This window comes from Lagopus muta, chromosome 4 (assembly GCF_023343835.1).
Source record: "Lagopus muta isolate bLagMut1 chromosome 4, bLagMut1 primary, whole genome shotgun sequence".
Classification (NCBI taxonomy): Eukaryota; Metazoa; Chordata; class Aves; order Galliformes; family Phasianidae; genus Lagopus; species Lagopus muta.
Genome location: NC_064436.1, coordinates 43,240,261 through 43,257,611, shown reverse-complemented (window position 1 = coordinate 43,257,611; position 17,351 = coordinate 43,240,261). Strand labels below are relative to the sequence as shown.

Here is a 17,351-nt window from a genome sequence, read left to right as displayed (position 1 = left end):
TTTATCAAGCCATTTAAAGGCCAAAGTAGACACAAGGAACTACAATAAGGAATACTGCAGCTACAAAGAAGTAACACTAAACAATACAGAATTAAAGATCTCAAAAGTAACAAACAACATCTTACTGAAAAGCATGCTCAGTTTTTACAAATTTTAATCAAGCAATTCCTTGTACTTCTCTGAAACTGGACACCCAGCTTGCAAGTACTAACATGCTGCGTGCACAGCTACTGCTCCACAGACTGGAAACCTTACTGAATAACACCTAACATGGGTTAAGCGAGAAGTTCTGTACAAAGCTTGCAAAGCAAGAAGCCAAGTTTACAGAATTCATACTTGCTACTTTTCTGCAGAATAACCATTCATCAAACAATTTGTAATTAAACCATGAAGTAGTTTTCCTAGTTTCTCGCTCTTTATCCACAGTTCAGCAACACCAAGTTTCCTGTTAATCTGTCCCAGAAGGCTAGGAGACCTCCCCCAGCTAAAAGCAATTGGAAGGACATCGGACAGATCTCAGCTTCAACTGGATGAAAGGACAGGCCAGTCACAGGAAAGGCAGCTACACTCAGAGTGAGTGTCTAAGTATTCTGATGGCAGGAGTTCACATTTAAAGAGCTGCCAAACACCTATGCTACAGTCCTCTTGCAACTCTGAAGCACGCTAAAGAGCGTCCCTGCACAGTGACAGGATGCATAATCTTCAAGACCAGGGGCACCAACAGCTCGCTGTAGGCCAATTCCCTCGACACCCTCCTTGTGCTGAGAGAGGACAGCAGTACCAAAACCTGGAAAACCTTACCTTTGAATTTCCTCTAATGAGTGGCACTTGACTCATTAGGAGCATATGGGTAAAACTCAAAGTAACATAAAAAAAGGCACATCATGTTTACTTTGATAACAGTCACACAAACCATAGCTGATGGACAAGTTTACTCAGAGCCCTTCTTTCCAAAGAGTTTCTTTTTACCAGTCCTTGCACTTTACCACAACTCTATCACTGACACACAGATTCTTAGTTCCCCTGGAATAATGATCATACTCTATAAATTCTTCAGTCAAGATCATTCAGTTTGCTGCAATTCAGTGCTAGGAATAAGATCAATCTGCATGTCCCTCCAGTAGCTTCAGCTGTAACTCAAACAGGAGATGAACTGAGGTGAAAGACTTGTCTGAGGTAATCATCACACCAAATACACTCATTCAATAGTATCACCACAGACATACAAGAACGTCATGACTAAAAGCATTTTTCTCACCAGTCATGTAGATTTGGCATTGCAGCTGATCCCATAAAGGAAAAAAAAGAACCATTTCAACAGACACTCCATCAAGAACTCAAAGATGCCATCAAACACATATATCAAGCCCAGGACCCAATATGGACCCCACATATTGCCAGGAGATCAGAGGAAAATAGTTACTTTAAAAGTAACTGCACTTCCCCCTTCCATAGCTCTGGTTTTGTTTTTAAAAGGTCTCCACCTTCTTCACTGATGCGAACATGTCAAACACAGCAAGTAAAGTGGCACTAGAAGCAAGGTTTTCTTGTTTCTTCCTGTTAGAGATAGTATAGAAAACTACAACAAAAGGTATTACAGTTATTAGCAATTATCAGCCATTACACTCCAGTGGTTCCACCCTACTGCATTACCTTTGCTGCGCAACTTATGGCCGCTGTTGGTCAACGCAGAAAGGCAACAGCCACATGCACATCCAGCAGGACCCACAGCATAAGTCAATTCACCAAAACCCATTGTGGGTTCTAACAGCACAGCTGCTAGTGTTTTGAGTGCACTGGTTTAACTTTCCTGCAGGATTCCCAAGTACTCCCCCCTACACATGCATGGTTATGTGTATCTGTGTCTACGAGCTAGCACTCATTTTTATTAAGGTATTTAAGAACATGGAAAAAACAATGGTGAAACCTCTGCAAATATTTGAAGATTACTGAAAGCACACTGGCAACTTGGTATTTAGACTGCAGTAACCAGGAAAAGTGATATAAATTTTATGATTAAAAAAAAAAAACAGCACAAGTCCAACCAAATGGCAGAGCCAGGAAAACCCAACTACAGGGGAATGAAAGCAGAAACTGGAGAGCTAACAGAAGTCGACAGTGCACAGCCATACTGGCAGCAGCTTGAGTTATTCCTGATGCAACAACTAAATACTAACCAAAGCAGTTTAAGGGAAGTAACTTAAGTGGAGAAGCGCCAGAATAATTAGGGATTAAAACAATTAATCAAAGGGAACGAAAAGTTAATGGAGTATAACGTGAGTTCATACTGCTTGGTGGAAAGTTACATTCTGAAATAACTTTTTGGTACTAGAAAAAAAAACACTTGTGGAAATTTAAGAAAAATTCAGTATACTATCTTGTTATTTGGAGGACTGAAAACTATCAAATAGCACTGACTTTTTTTTCCAGAAAATATAAATATGCATAGCCAATATATTCTGCAGAATAATCTCAATGACAACAGAGGAAATAAGAAGGCAGTAAACAACTTAAATTTTCCCATGCCCTTATCAGAACAACTGCTGAGTCTAAAAACATCCTCACACAGGAGTTAGAAAAGGACGAAACTCCACAGTGCAAGTGCTCCCTCCAAAAAAGCTAGGCTGTTCTCATAAAAAGTGAGAATGTTTAAAAGAAGCTGTACAACAGCCAGCTACACTTGTAAACACTCAAGAAGCTCTGACTCTTGTTTCTCCTTTCACAGGAGAAAGCAAAATAAGGAGCATTAACCTCACCCTGCTTCAGCCCCACTCCTGCACAGCCTGAGCGGCCCAGAAACTTGCCAGGTAGCCCCCAGAACCCATGGGATATAGGCAGCTTTAGAAACACTTGATTTTCCTGATTTACTGTTAAATGAGGTTATATTACAACAGTGAATTAAGAGAACAAAATGAGCCAAAGAGAGAGAGGGCCTTCTGGGTAAGCAATCATTTCAGCAATCTTTGCTTAGTCAATATCTAACACGGTACTTGCACTCACAGGGCACTCAACATCCAACTACAAGATGCCTCCAATCATAAAGCACTACTGGCACACCTTAACATCTTATATGAATGTTAAACATATTACATTTTATGCATATATGTTACACATAAAATCATGTAAATCAACCCTCATCATCAAGACAGCTAACTGCATTCCACAGTTTCTATTGCAAGTAACACTATTTTGCTGGACTGCTGAGATCATTAGTTACTTGGCATGTTAGATCTCAGCTCAGCGCTAAGCTCTGAAACTTACAAAAAAAATACCATATTCAACATTTTCCAAGATAATCTGTGCAAGAATTTTTGCTTTAAAAAAAAAAAAAAAAAAAAAAGCTCACTTCTTCCATACTTGATTGCAGATGGAAGTTTGAAGACACAAAATACTAGAGTTAGAAATAAGAGCCCAAAATATGTCATTACTTTGTTCATTTCTCACTTTGCCAAGGCATTTATATCACGTTACCACAGTCAGTCTGAGAGCCAAAATCAGTTCTTCAGAAGTGACTATGCAAAAAAAAAAAAAAAAAAAAAAAAAAAAAAAAAAAAAAAAAAAAACCAACAGGATGAGGCACCAAGTTATGCATTCAAATTAAATAGCAAGCCTTCACCTAAACTGCTCAGAAAGATACTACGAAACCAGTCTTAAGGTGACATTTAGGAAAAGTTTGGCATTCAGTCAAATATTTTAAAACTATGGAACCTTTATATACAGAATCACATTTATATTGTGTGGCAAATGATGCTGAACAGAGTTTTAGCATCAAAACCATCTGATTGTTTCTACAATTACAAGGCACAGTTACAAGGCAGACTGATCTCAGCCAGGAATCACAACTCGGCAATATTTTTAAAAAGGGACCACGTGAATTTTAAATACAGCCTTGTTACCATGCAACACAATTAACCTTTATGAAAACAAAGCTCAAAAGCAAACTACTGCTCACCCACAGTAATTAGCAGAGAGAACTAATTGCTGGTATCAGCTCACGTGGGGCAGCCACTGCAGTGCATCACTGTACCTCCACAGAAGTACAATGTATGTCAATGGGAACAGGCAATTTTCAGTGCCTATTTTATTTAGAAACCCAGACAGCAGCCATACTCGTCACCACTGCCCACTCCAAAAAACATCAGTGACAAAAAGCCAGCAGGTTGCAAAAGTAAGTTGCATTCTATGCAAAGCTTACTCCTCCAAAGAGTACTGTGTGTTCCATCAGAAAAAAAGATAGTTATTAAACATGAACATCTGTTTTTAACCTCTGTATCACCTGATTTGTTAGGTGAGGTGCAGTATTAAAAAAACTTCACATTATAGCTAGTTTTAAACTATCTCAACTTTACAATGAATTGGAAATGCCCATTAATTATTTGCTTTGCCTGCCACAGCATGAGTGGATCTCTTAGACAAATCCCACACGTGGGGGTTAGCATAGCACAGAGCCTGTCACACCTCACCTTGTGAAAATAAATAAAGCGCCCCAGCACAACCTTCACCCCGGTGTCAGATGCCAGAGCTGTGCCAGCAGCAAGGACACGCATAACCCTGGTGAGAAGGGGATGCTCGGTTTTCTGCTTTGCTCCAGAACTTGAAATAAACGGGGAGGAAAGAGGTGTTGATTTTTGGGTTCTTTTTGGTGTTTTCCCCTTCCCTCCCCCCCCCCCCCCCCATAAATATTAGCACTGCTGCCTCGGAACCATGGTATCGGTTACAAGCTCAGCGTCCCCGCCAAGCGCTCTCCTGTCCTCCGGCAGTACAGACGGGCGCGGAGCAGCAGCGCACGCCCTCGCTCCCCCTCACAGCCGCGCCGGACCCCACAGCGCACAGCCGTGAGGGCTTCTCCTCAGGACCCACCTGCGCTCCCGCCGGGTTGCGCACCGCGTACTGCGGGCGCTCGGCCGCTCGGCAACGCGGAGACGGAGAGCGGGGTGCCGCTGCCCTCCAACCCGGCCCCGCGCTCGCAGCCCGGCCAGGCTCGCCCCCGCACCGCACGCGTTACGCCGAGCTCCCGTTAACTGAAAACAATTATCAAAAAGAAACTTTTAAAACCTGAAGTACTCTTGCCGGCTCTCAGATCGCCGGCTCTCAGATCGCCACCTCCTGCGCTCGGCTCGGGCGCTCCCTCAGAAGCCCGACCCGAGCAGCGCGGCGCCCGCCCACCTCGCAGCGTGCCCCGCAACCGCACAGCTCCGTCGCTCCCTCCCGGCCCGTCCCGTACGGCGAAGGGCCCCGCACCGCCCTCCGGCCGCACCTGACGCCCCTCGCTCCGCTCACCTGGCGCCGGGCCGCCCCTGGGCGGTGCTTCCGTCGGCGGGGGCGCGGAGGGGGCCCGGCCGCACCGTACGGCGCAGATGGCCGCAAGAGGCGCAGGTAGAGAGCGGGAGAACTGGGTCAGCGACTAAAAATACTGCCCGGCGAGCAGGGAAGGAGCTCCGACACGCTGTCGCCCCGCTGGGGCTTCTCGGCGATGCCGGGCCGGGCGCAGCGGGCACCTTCCCCTCAGGCGGCGGCGGGTAGAGCTGCAGCGCGAGCGGAGCGGCGCGGGCTGCGAGTGACGGCCAATGACCGCAGAACTCCTCTTTCTTTTTTGTTTAACCGCGCGTGGCTCCGCGCACGGCGCGTCAAGTCATGAGGGCGCGCGAGCGGCTGCCTCGCAGGCCCGCCCGGCAGCCCGGCCCGGAGTAAATCATTAACCCGGGGCAGCGGAAGGGCAGGCCGGACCGCATTCCCCTCGCCTCGCCTGGCCCAGCCTGGCCGGGACGCGCGCCCTCTCGCAGCCCCGCTCACGCCTGCTCGCCTCGTTGGGCCCGGTGCTGCCGTCCCAAGCGGGGCACCGTGGAAAGTGCCCAGTTGTTTTGCAAAGTCAGCCGGGAGCTGCACGGGCCAGAGATGAGCTTAACGGTGTGCGGCGGTGCCGAAAGGCCCGAGCTGCGTTTTCTTAATGGCATAAGCTGCCAGATTTGTGCTGAGTTTATGCAAAATAGGATACGAATGGAAATAGAGCTGAAGTTCATGCGTTCAGTGACAACCGCTACAGCTTTAACTGCCGTAGAATCATAGAATCATGGAATCGCTCAGGTCAGAAAAGACCTTAAAGATCATCGAGTCCAACCATGACCTAACCATACTACCCTAACTCTAACAACGCCCAGCTAAATCATGTCCCTGAGCACCACATCCAGACCTCGTGTCATTTGCTCTTTGTGCTTCTGTTGTGTGAGTGATGGCTGCACTCCCCTCCCAGGGCTGTATGGAGGAGTAGCTGCAGCTGTGTCCCGTGCCACACCAGAGGAAGGAGAGTGCCCGTGTGTCATGTGCTCCTGAGTCCAGGGAAAGGAGTGTTGTGTCTCAGCACTGCTGTGAGTGAAAAACAGTTTTGTTTTGTTTTGTTTTGTTTTGTTTTGTTTTAAATCAGAAGTGATGTTTTTCCTGTGAAGGATACGGACTGGGTGAACAAATGCTTTGTGCAGTATTAATGAACATCACCTGTTTTCCTCACGCCTTGCAGGTTTCAGTGAGTGTGTTGTGGCTTGTGTCATACTCCTTGACTGCATGAAGGTGCTTTGGAGACTAGGTGCCAAAGTGGGTCTGCCCACAGCCAGTGGGTCTGCCCATAATACAAGATACAGAAGGAAAATTTTTCATTCACCTTTACAGATCTGCAGAAGGTAAGCTCTGCCTATGTAACATCTGGGCGGAGAAGCTTTCCAGTGCCAGTAAGGCACCCTGCTGCCATAGCAGCCTCAGGGCTCATTATGTGCCCAAATAGGAATCTGTACAGATTTGGTGACTCCAGAGGAAATGCTTGACATCACACTAATTTCCTGACCTTCCTTCCATCCTCCGCTACTATATACAGTTGCTGGCTATTTATATATGATGAATATGATTCAGAATTGAACAAGCCAGGAAGACACTAAATCCTTCAACCTACTAATTAAAATAAGGGATATAGTATGATTACTTTGTTCCATCACCACATGAAAGAGGACTATTTGTTTTTATTGTGGTTAGCTTAGTAGTAACAAACAAAATATTTTATTCCTATCCATAAGAAACAATCTCACCCATCTTCATGGGCTTCATCCAGAATGTACTGGAGTCAGCAGTAGTATGCATGGGCTTTAAATTTACATGTGACTGCAGATCTGGTGAGATGGATTAGACCAAGAGTGTTGTCAGACTACAAGGCTGAGCATTGAAGACTTTGACACCCCAAGAGCGAATAATGTCTGTCTTTCAGTGAGGCTGTACAGTGCTTCAGCCCTTGGAAGGCAAACCCCTCAGTATTGCAGCTGAAGCACACTGTCAGGCATCTGTTGCTGTGGCTGGACGTGTGGAGCAAGGAACATTGTGAGATTTTTGTGGTGTCATTAGATTACTGCTCATGTGAAATTGAGTGATAGATAGTTTACATAGCCGGCCTTTTAGCAAAGTTCATAGGCATGGCTCCAACTGTACATATGGAGGCTAATCTCGGTTACAACTTGAAAATGCCTCTGTCTTTGTTACTGTGGGGGTGGTCTGGAAAGTATCGACAGATTGCTACATCTGAAAGCTTGTCATATTGATCTTATCCCACCAAAAATCACAGTGCTTTCACTGTACCCTGTGACTGTTCCACAGCGACTTGCTTTTTCATTTTTCGTGGTCCAGCTATTTGTCCAGGCCTTTTGTACAACAGTAATTAAGGAAAAAGAACTCAGCTTAAAAAACAAATATGACTTTTAGATTCTCTTAAACTGAGATAGAAGTGAGGGAATTTGGGAACAGTTGCGTTGGCATTCCATAAAAATCTTCCCTAATTCAATTTGTCTGGAATTCAGGTTGAGAATGATAGTAGAAATCATTACATAGAGGTTTGTCAGATCCCATCAAGAAGGATTTCAAAGAAATGGCCAAGGATTTTCAATGCAAGGAAAGAGAAGAAACCAGCAAGGCCACTGACATCTATATAATTTTTTTTTATTTTCCATCATTTGCCCTCAGAGATCACTTTCTTGGGATTCCAATCAAAAGATGTTGGAAAACAGTTATTCTGATCACAGCCTCACAAAACCCCTTTTTTGTGTTGTTAACGAGCAATTAAATGACTTCTGCTTTTTTTTTTTTTTCTTCTCAGTTCTTCTATTCCTTTTTTTTTTTGTAAATGTATGATGAAGAATGAAGTACTGTGTTGCCTGATCATTTAAAAGGAGGGAAGGAAAAGAGAAAGAAGTAGGAAAGGCACAAAAACCTTACAGAAGGAAGGGAGATGGAATACAAATGATAACAAGGGGAAAGGCACCCAAAACCATGAGGAATAAAGTAAAGAATTAGAAAATCCAGAGCAAACAATGAAGAAGAACATAGGCTGCATGTGTATACTCTTGTCTTAGGCCCCACATGTACTTCTGAAAGGGCTAGAAAGATACCCTATGCTGAGATGATCATATGGCTGTCTTTAATAATAGATATGATTGCAGCAAGTGTAAATATATTGAAATAGTACCAGGTAACTTGAGTATCAATAGCAATAAAAATGCAGCAGCACAGGGTGGCCGAGTCAGTGTTCTTCTGGTATCTAGTGTAATGGATGGTTTTGAATAGGTTATTAGGGAACTACGTTTCTACTCCTGACTCTTAATGGTTGGTTGCACTGTACTTTAATATTATATGGTAATTGGCTAAAAAAACTGCCTTGTAACAGGGACTGAAATTCAAATTTCCCCACTCCGAGCCATATACTCTAATTGTTACGTTGCAAAATGATGCTTTGCTTCTCTGTCCCAATGAGTGTGGATTAGTTTGTTCAGAATAACAGCTTTCCAGCAGGCACAATGAAGGGTATTCCACCAAACTAGCCTCTGGCCTGGTGATGAAGGGAGTTTCCTGGGAAGTGAGAGGTAGGCATTCAGTATTGTCCACGATACTCTGCTGCAGGTTTCTAAGCTGCTGTCTGCTGGGCCTTCCTCCTGGCATGCTTGTAAAAGATACTGAAGTCCAAGTGAGCCAGTGCTTCAGCATAACTCAAATGCTGTAGATGCCAAGAACATTGTAACTTCAGTATCAGGAGCTGGCAGCTCAGGTGCTTCCTAAGCTGCCTGTTAGAGATTCTGGTCCAAGGTACTGGTGCTTCTGGTGTGGGGGCACCTGCCTCAGAGCTGTGGGCTGGGAAACCAATGTCAGAACTTGAGAGTTGCAGCTCTTAACACTGCAACAGATAGTCTGTTGTGGATAAGGCTTATCTTTGCTGTGCTTGGGAGAGCACTGTTATGGATTTGTTCTTGTTCAGTGGTGTGCTCACTGGTAATTCATGGCATTGTGAGGCAGACTTCTGTCAGATAAAATTCCAGCAAGCTGGAGGTTAGCATACTCTGTTGAGATTTTTCATTTTATTTTTTTTAAGGTGGGGAGAGGGCCAGTGGAGACATGTAATGAATGTCGATAACTACATTTAATTTCTTTGGCAAATGGTAAGTACTGTTCCCCTTTGTTTGCTCATGCAGACTGTGTTTAAAGTATTTCACAATATAAAGCAAACCTTTCTGGAGGCCAGTGCCAATTTTGGTTGAAGAAATGTATAGCAGCACAGTTGAAAGTTTTCATTATCTTCTTACGCTCAATTACTAATGAATATTCTTTAATTTTTTTTTACCACACGTTTCACATTCATATGACTTTTTTTTTGCCTGGGGCCTGTGTGAATAAAACAGTGTACTTCCTGCTTTGACAACATACTGATGATGTATGTTAAGAGAAAATCATTAGGAATAGCCCTGCTGACAGTGTTTCTGGATGGTAACTTGCACTGAATCCTGTAATTTTACTCGTGATTTTACCTGTAAAGGCTGGAAGTAAAATAATTCTCTTGTAAGAATCTTCAGTATTTCTCATCCACGCTTCGAAAATAGACAGGCTGTGGGTATATCCACTGGTGAACAGTTCACAGATCTGAATTAATCCCATAAGTAAAAATTTTCTTCATATAGTATCAACGAAGCAAGATTGAGTACTTATAAGCAGCACTGGTGAAAAACCAGAAAATATTTTTAAAGCTTTAAGCATTACACAGTTGTACTTCACTTAATTCCCTAATGTAATAAAATTCTTCCTTTCCAAGCCATTATCAGTGAGACAGACCCTTGCACTGTATGTGTTATTAATTATTTATTCTTTCCATTTTTTCCTAAATGCCCATTAAAGAATTGGCTCATGGCTTTTAATACAATTCTGAAGAAGAGATTCAATCGATAATTTTTTGAAATGTTTTCTTATGACAAATACAATCATAAGAATGACAGTAAGTTTAATCTTCTGTGGAGTTAAGATAACGGTTCAACGACTTTACTTCTATTAGTATCTAGATAGGGATTGGTTTTTTTTCTTCTTTATACTGATGATTTTTTGAGAATTTGTATATTGTTCTTATAGATACGTTAATTACTTTTCTATTATTTTTTCTAGTTGAAATAAAATGACTACTTTTTCCCCCTTGTTTCCATGGTTTCAGTTTCATGAGCTTGTATAACCACGTGCAGAATGATGAATTTACTGTTTTGTACATGCAGTTGTTATCCTTCGATATTTTCCACGTACGTTATTTTTAAGCTAACTTTCACATAAGGAAATGCATGCAAAAATTCCAAACATGGCTATTTGTCTATTCTGATAGAAAAGCAAGCAAACAAAAAGGTTATATAGTGAATGGAGGGCCCAGCACATTGCAGAATTTTCAATGCACGCGAATGTAATTGCAAATTTAATTGGCTTTGACATGGGAATGAGAAGGGATAGTACAGCTATGTGAGGGCATGGCTAAACCTTGCTGAAGTGTACTGGTTGGAATGGTGGCTGCTAGGAAAGGTTAAATTATGAATTGTACGTAAAAGATGTTTGAGGGATTCATATGCTGCCAAAATATGAAGATCTCCAGTCATACCTGCTGAGTTCCTAAGAGAACAGTGAAATTCTTTGTAGATATCAAGAAACCATTAAACAGAAAGAAAATTAAGAATCCTTATTTTCAGCTAATCTATGGGACTCATTGCAAGTTAGAGGAGAAATGGAGAAACTCCAAACAAGTTGCTGGTGGAGGTATTGCAGAACTAGGAGAAAGTGGTTTCATTGCTGACCCACTGCAGACCTAATGTTTTGAAAAAATAAATTTTGCTGAAGCAAAACCATTTGTATTCTTATCTGTAGCTGGTCAGCTATTTAAATGGCACTGTAGATTACTTCATTCTGTGACTTTCCTATGATTTAAGGAACAAATAAATCATACTGCTATTGCAGCATCTCCCTCATGTGAGGCTTGGGCATGAGATTTAAGTTAGCAGGGTTTAGCCAGTATCATTTGCACTGTGGCATCTGTGGGCATGGAGATGAATAGGCTCTTCGCCAGCAACAAAGACCTGGTGATGTGACTTGTTCTGACAGGAGAAAAGGCTAAGCTAACTTGCGTATAGCAAATGTAAAGTAATGCATGCTAACAATTTCTGCAGATCAGCTGATGGATTATTAGTATGAGCTAACTTCATGGCACTTCTGAGATCACAAGACAGTTTATTGCACCATGCTTCTCTTTGCTTAGATTCTGCTCTAACAGTAATGGTCTTTCTGTAGGCTTCTGTGGATTTCACATCTCTACGCATGGAAATATATTGCATTATACACACAATACCTTGTTGCTGCAAATGATAGCAGGATTCATACTAGTTGGAGTAGTCCCATGTCAAAGTACTTATACTATACGTAATGGGACAGAATCGATGGAGAAATGACAGTAATTGTGATAAAGGTAGTTTGTTCCAAACAGAGACTTGCACCAATAAAATAGGGAGGAAAAGCTTGAAGTCAGTTCTGAGTGGCAACAAGATGTTCCCATCTGAACCTTACTTAGTAAGACAGAATAGAAGGAAACAATGCTTTGAGGAAGGTGCACTGCAGCAGCCTTTGACAGGATTTCACACTGCTTACTCAAAAGGGAACTGTTAAAGGTGAAGAGCCAGACAACCGGAGAATGAAAACGTTTCCTCTTCTCTTTTCCCATCCTCCCGAGTATAGACAGATGAAATCCAACATTAATGAAAGGACGGCATGTACTTTTGATTTTGAGGAATACTGAATGCTGTTCTCCGTGCATGAAAGGTTGGATGGGATGGGAAGATGCACATAGAATTTAGAGTGAAATAATCCAATGGGAGAAAAACTCCTTTTTTACATTTGTACTTAATGTGTTTTAGTCCATGTTTTCTATTGCAGCAATGATCATTTAGAGGTATTTTTACGCTAATTCATGCCTTAACCAAACCTTACTTTTCTTAGAATAGGTTTGATTAAGTACTATTTTTGCTCCCCATTTCAATACTTCTTCTAAATAGTCAAAGAAATGTAGCTAGGGAAAAAAGACCTTGATTGCAATAGCACAGAGACTGTTGTTCTTGGCATAACTTTAATGGTTGGGCAGACTTTAGAGTAAAAAAATATATATTCCTGTCAAGGATTTCCCTTCAAGCCCCTTTACTTTCCCAATTGGGTAAAATATATTGTTGAGTCAGGTGCATCTGAAGTAAAAAGAACATTCCCATTGTTGGAAAATTTCAAGTAAATGAAAAAGGTATTGCAAATATTATGTATATACAGCACTTCTCATCTGAAATACAGTAGGATTCATCTAGGACATTGTGTTGCTATTTCATACCAAAAAGACAGTGTAAATAAATTAGTTTTTTGATAGACTAGATAAATTTTGGATTAATATTTTAAGCATTCATTATTTTGTCTGTTGTGCTGTTTTAAAGATTAATTGAATGTATAATGAACTATAACCAAAAAAAAAAGTTCAACATGAAGTTACAAAGTCATTAATGTTAACACTGTGTGGGCAGTCTCTTTCTTTGTTATCACTTCAGTTCCTTTTTCTGATAGCCCAGTAGTCTCGGATAGTAGGAAGAAAATTTAAGTTGCAGTAGGAATTAAATACTTCATTGCTAATTACTTGCTTTCTCTTAGCTAAACTTAAGGCTAGCATGTAAGTTAGCCACCAAGATGCAACATCAGATTCTTCTGAAGACAAAAGTCAGTTTACTTTCAAAAGTGATTATAAAAAACATGCATGTTTTTTATTGTGATGAGTTTCTGAGTCAGAGCTGGCTTGCGCTCCGGAAGAGTACTCATCCCTGCTGTCCCACATGGCGCCCTCCGTAACCACAATCTCTTGCTCAGTCTTCTATTAGTGAGCATTTGTCAGGTTTTATAATTTTCCACAGTCTGAAATGCAAATGGTAGCAACAAATAGCATTTTGTAAGCTTGTACATACTATTAGAATTATCTGAGGAATCCTGTCTGACTGTTCATCTCATCATATGATACTTTATATGTATGACAAAAGACTGTAAAATACCATACATAATATGGATGGTATACACATTGACTTCTGGATTTTGTTTGCAATTTACTGTGAGCAGCTTGCAGTGGGTTTTAAATGGTTATAACAGGAACTGCTCACATTAAGAGTTACTGATCCCCTCTCTCTCTCTCTGAATATTGATATAATGGATGGTGGTGCCAGAAACTGATTACTTCCTGCTCTTTAGTCTTGCTGTCTTTGTGGAAACTAAAGCTGCAGATTTCCTTAATTAATCATACCAGCAAAGAAACTGAAGACGATAATTGTAGTGGAGACTTCTATTGTCAGCACTTCTTTCCTTTAAATACAAAGCTTGGATGTTAGCTAGCAGAGGTAATTTTTCAAGGAGGACTTTGGGCATTTTTACCCCAACATACTTCCATAGTACACCTATTCCAAAGACCAAATTCCTTACTCTGCAAAAAGCTTCCCAAACTGAGGCATTATGCTACCTAAACCTTAGACATTGCTAATGAACTTGTATCCAGGCGAAAAGTCTTAGGATTGCTGATCATCACAAGGATCAGACATAACTAGTAGCCTAACCTAGAAATGGAATGAGACTTAGTCCTTGAATGACGTGTTTCTTCAGCATGTTTCAAAGTATTCTGTAAAACAGGTAAACCATATTTCTCTCATAAGTAGACAAGTAGAGAACATCAAAGGGTTCAGTGACTTGCTGTTGGTGCTATGTGCAGGGGTGCACACTTGCTGTGTGCTGTGAAGAAAATCAGAGGTGATGGGGGAAACATTTTTACTCCTATAGCTATGTATTGAATTTTAAGTTTCATTTCTTCATTTCATGCATTTGTTTTTTATTCTTCTTTATTTTAAGAAAATGAGATCCATGGATCAGAGCGGTTCCGTTTTTTCTCTGCCTTTCTAAATGCATATGTCCCACAAAAACGTATTTAATTTGGTACTTGTTCTCCTCCCACTTTAGTTGGATTCCTAGATGGGTAAAATAGTGAAATAAATAGTACTGCAGTATTTTATTTTTTTCCCTTCTGACAATAATACAAGCTTTGCTTAAAATATTTATTTTTATCAGATAATCTAAGAAACACATTTATTGCTGAGGATTTATACCACACTTTCGAGACTGAAACTTGTTTTTTTTAATAATTAATCATGAATGCACTCCAGTAAAGGCTTTCTCTGGTATCACATCAGAGTTGCTTGCATTTAAATTAGTGGGTCAGCAAGACAAGACAGTGGAACCTTTTATTAGCAGCTGACTTCTCTCGAGTCTCATTTTACATTTTCGGTTCCAGCACTGTTCGGCTGAAAGAAGATATTGTAGGTAAAATAAAGGAGGTAAGTAACAGAGACAGGGCAGCTGCCAGACATCAGCTTCCACTGGGTTCTTCAAAAATATCTGTATTCTCAGCAATAGTAAAAAGAATCATCATGCAGCATGTTTCCTTGTGAAACAGGTAGTCTTTTGTATTCTCTTCAAAGAGCTTTTCATTAGGTATGTCTATGGAACAGAGTTCAGTATTTTTTAGGGCTGTCATAGATGAAGAAAATGACCATCAAGTGAGAAACAATGGTAAATGTCCATATAAATTTCACTTGGTGGAATCTTTGTGGTACTGTTGTTAGCCAAGGAGGTCCATATCTCCCTTGCAATCACTTTGTGATGTACCAGAAGACCTCATAAGTGAATTTGGTAGCATTATTATTCTTTCAGGGTGTTGAACAGCCTGATGCTCATTCAGTATCTTTTAGCAATGGTGTTCTTTGTAAAGCTGCAGAATGTCTTCATTTCTCTTGAATTTGGTTTTTGAGGGCTGATTAGCACACAAATGACAGAGACATTATGAGATGTACTCAGTGAACATATAGCCTGCTATCGCATGCACTGGCAAGTAAGTCAGAGATGCTGCATTTTTCTTTATATTCCTAGTTCCTTCCAGCTCTGACCAGACACACGTGAAGATTTTTTGTTTGAGCAGCATAGGAAAAGGTTGTTGATATTAGTATATTCTGAATTACAGAGCATGAACGAACTTACAGGGCTGCATTCCCTGTAGAATGATATATAATGAATATGTATTAGAACTTCATAATAAGGAGGTAGAATACTAGAAAGGGTTTGTTGTTACAGCTGTGTTTTCTTTGGGATACAATGTAAATGATCTGCTTGAGGAGCAGATTACAGAGCTGATTTATCCCTAGTGTAACTTCACTGGACTCAGTTGATTTGCATGGGATTTTTTTCATCCTTTAGAAAAAAACCAAACTGCAGATTATGTGACTGGATAAGCATCCAGTATGTAATGCTTTAATGTTTATTTTCTTGTTAGTATCTTGTTAATATGAAACTTCTGTTCCAGCTTTAAAAGCTCAAATATTTTCATTTACTGTTGGGACTTAAAAAGAAAAATGAAGTAGAATTTCAAGTTATTACCATGGATTGCAAATACTGACTTTTTTTTCCAATCATACACATAAAAAAGAAGCCCTTCACTACTATAAAACTTTTTGCTTAGAATTTTTAGGAGTAACTTGGTTTCTCTACCCCTTTGACTAAGTACAGAGGAAAATTAAAAAGAAAAATCAAATCCCTCTGGAAGAACACCTCTGAAGCTGTTAAGTCTCTTGTTAGGAAAAGGCAGTAAGAGATGAGAACAGCACTGAGATCTTTAATTAATCATGCTGCATAGTAGAAACAAGGAAGATTCAGTGACAGAGGACTAACCAACTTGAATGAGAATTACTGCAGAAACTTCCATAGCATATTTAAAATGTATCATTCAAAACTATTTAAAAAAAAAAAGAAAAAAAGAGGAAACTCAAGATCTCCTTATCACAAGATAGAATGTTTGTATATTTTGCAAGCGTTAATAATAGTAACTTAAATACCAGCCTATCAAGCAAGATTTGCAAGACTTCATAGCAATTACATAAGGCATTTGCTGAGTACTCCCTGATTGATTTCAGAAGGTGCTTTTCCCAGGTAGATATATGGCATTTCTGCTCTCCCTGCAGTTTGGCACAGGCACTCTCACTTTATCCTGCTGATACCACAAGATCTTAGTCACCTGATCATGAGGAACGCTCAAATGCACCATTTATGTTACAATAGAAAGATGGGATCCACTCCAGAAAGGTAACATTGAATTCAGCAGTAGCTGAGATAGGATCTCTTCATATTTTTCAAAACAGGGAAGAACAGAAGAATCATAGCAGGAATACAGAAGTACAAATACATTAGCTTAGGTACTGTTTGGAACTTGCAGATTTGTTTGTCTGCTAATCAGCAAAATCTATGATCTACATTTGAAATGGAAGGCATTCACTTAAACACCGTTGATTTGTTTTCCTGTACTTTAATTATTTACATAACTTAATGGGGAGAAGTCCTAATACTAATTTACAAATGTAGTATTACTTAAGAAAATGCAACATGTACAGAGCACCATCTAGTGCAAGATATCACTAACAAAGTCTTTCTACTACCACTTGTCTTCATTAAGCTAATTTGTTATGGACCACCATGCTGAAGAAAAAGCCAGCCCTGTGGCTCTTGTGGCAATGTAATTACTTGGGGACCTTCAGCTCATGGCAACAAAATTGGAAGCACTGAAATTCAGGTAATCTTTTGTGCTAATGACATACTTCTAAGAAGCATCTGCATATCTTCATGCCCATAGTGCTGGGCAGATACTCTCATTACAATAAATACTGTCCATCTAGTTATAAATGAAACTAGACATTGATTCCCAGAACATTTTAGCGACCTAATTGCCATTTTAGATTCCTTAGGTGCACCATTTATCACCTCAAAGCCTTTGCTCAGCTTCTGCAGAATCTCAGTATTACCCAGGTTTCTTAAGCCCAGGTATTCACCAGTCATGACTAATGGGTGAGATTAAATATTTGATTATCATTAAAAAAAGAGGAAATAAAGGAAGTGTAGATTCAATAGGAGGCAAGCTAAAGAAACAG

The 17,351-nt window shown here is 40.6% G+C and overlaps 1 protein-coding gene and 1 long non-coding RNA gene across 11 annotated transcripts in view; one reads left to right on the top strand and one right to left on the bottom strand.

Moving 5' to 3' along the window:
* MTUS1 (microtubule associated scaffold protein 1) overlaps positions 1-5,664 on the bottom strand; it is a 112,045-nt gene extending 106,381 nt beyond the window's left edge. For 3 of the 10 annotated variants that reach the window (XM_048943074.1, XM_048943086.1, XM_048943087.1), the window contains exon 1: positions 5,056-5,238. The gene's annotated coding sequence lies outside the window, so the exon portion shown is untranslated. The other 7 variants (XM_048943081.1, XM_048943080.1, XM_048943075.1 and 4 more) reach the window with 7 other exon arrangements.
* LOC125692505 (uncharacterized) lies at positions 5,324-16,986 on the top strand. The gene is made up of 5 exons (XR_007376727.1): positions 5,324-5,376; positions 6,251-6,365; positions 6,515-6,674; positions 9,395-9,461; positions 16,880-16,986. It is a non-coding gene; the product is annotated as an uncharacterized LOC125692505 (long non-coding RNA).
* The last annotated feature ends 365 nt before the right edge of the window (positions 16,987-17,351 follow it).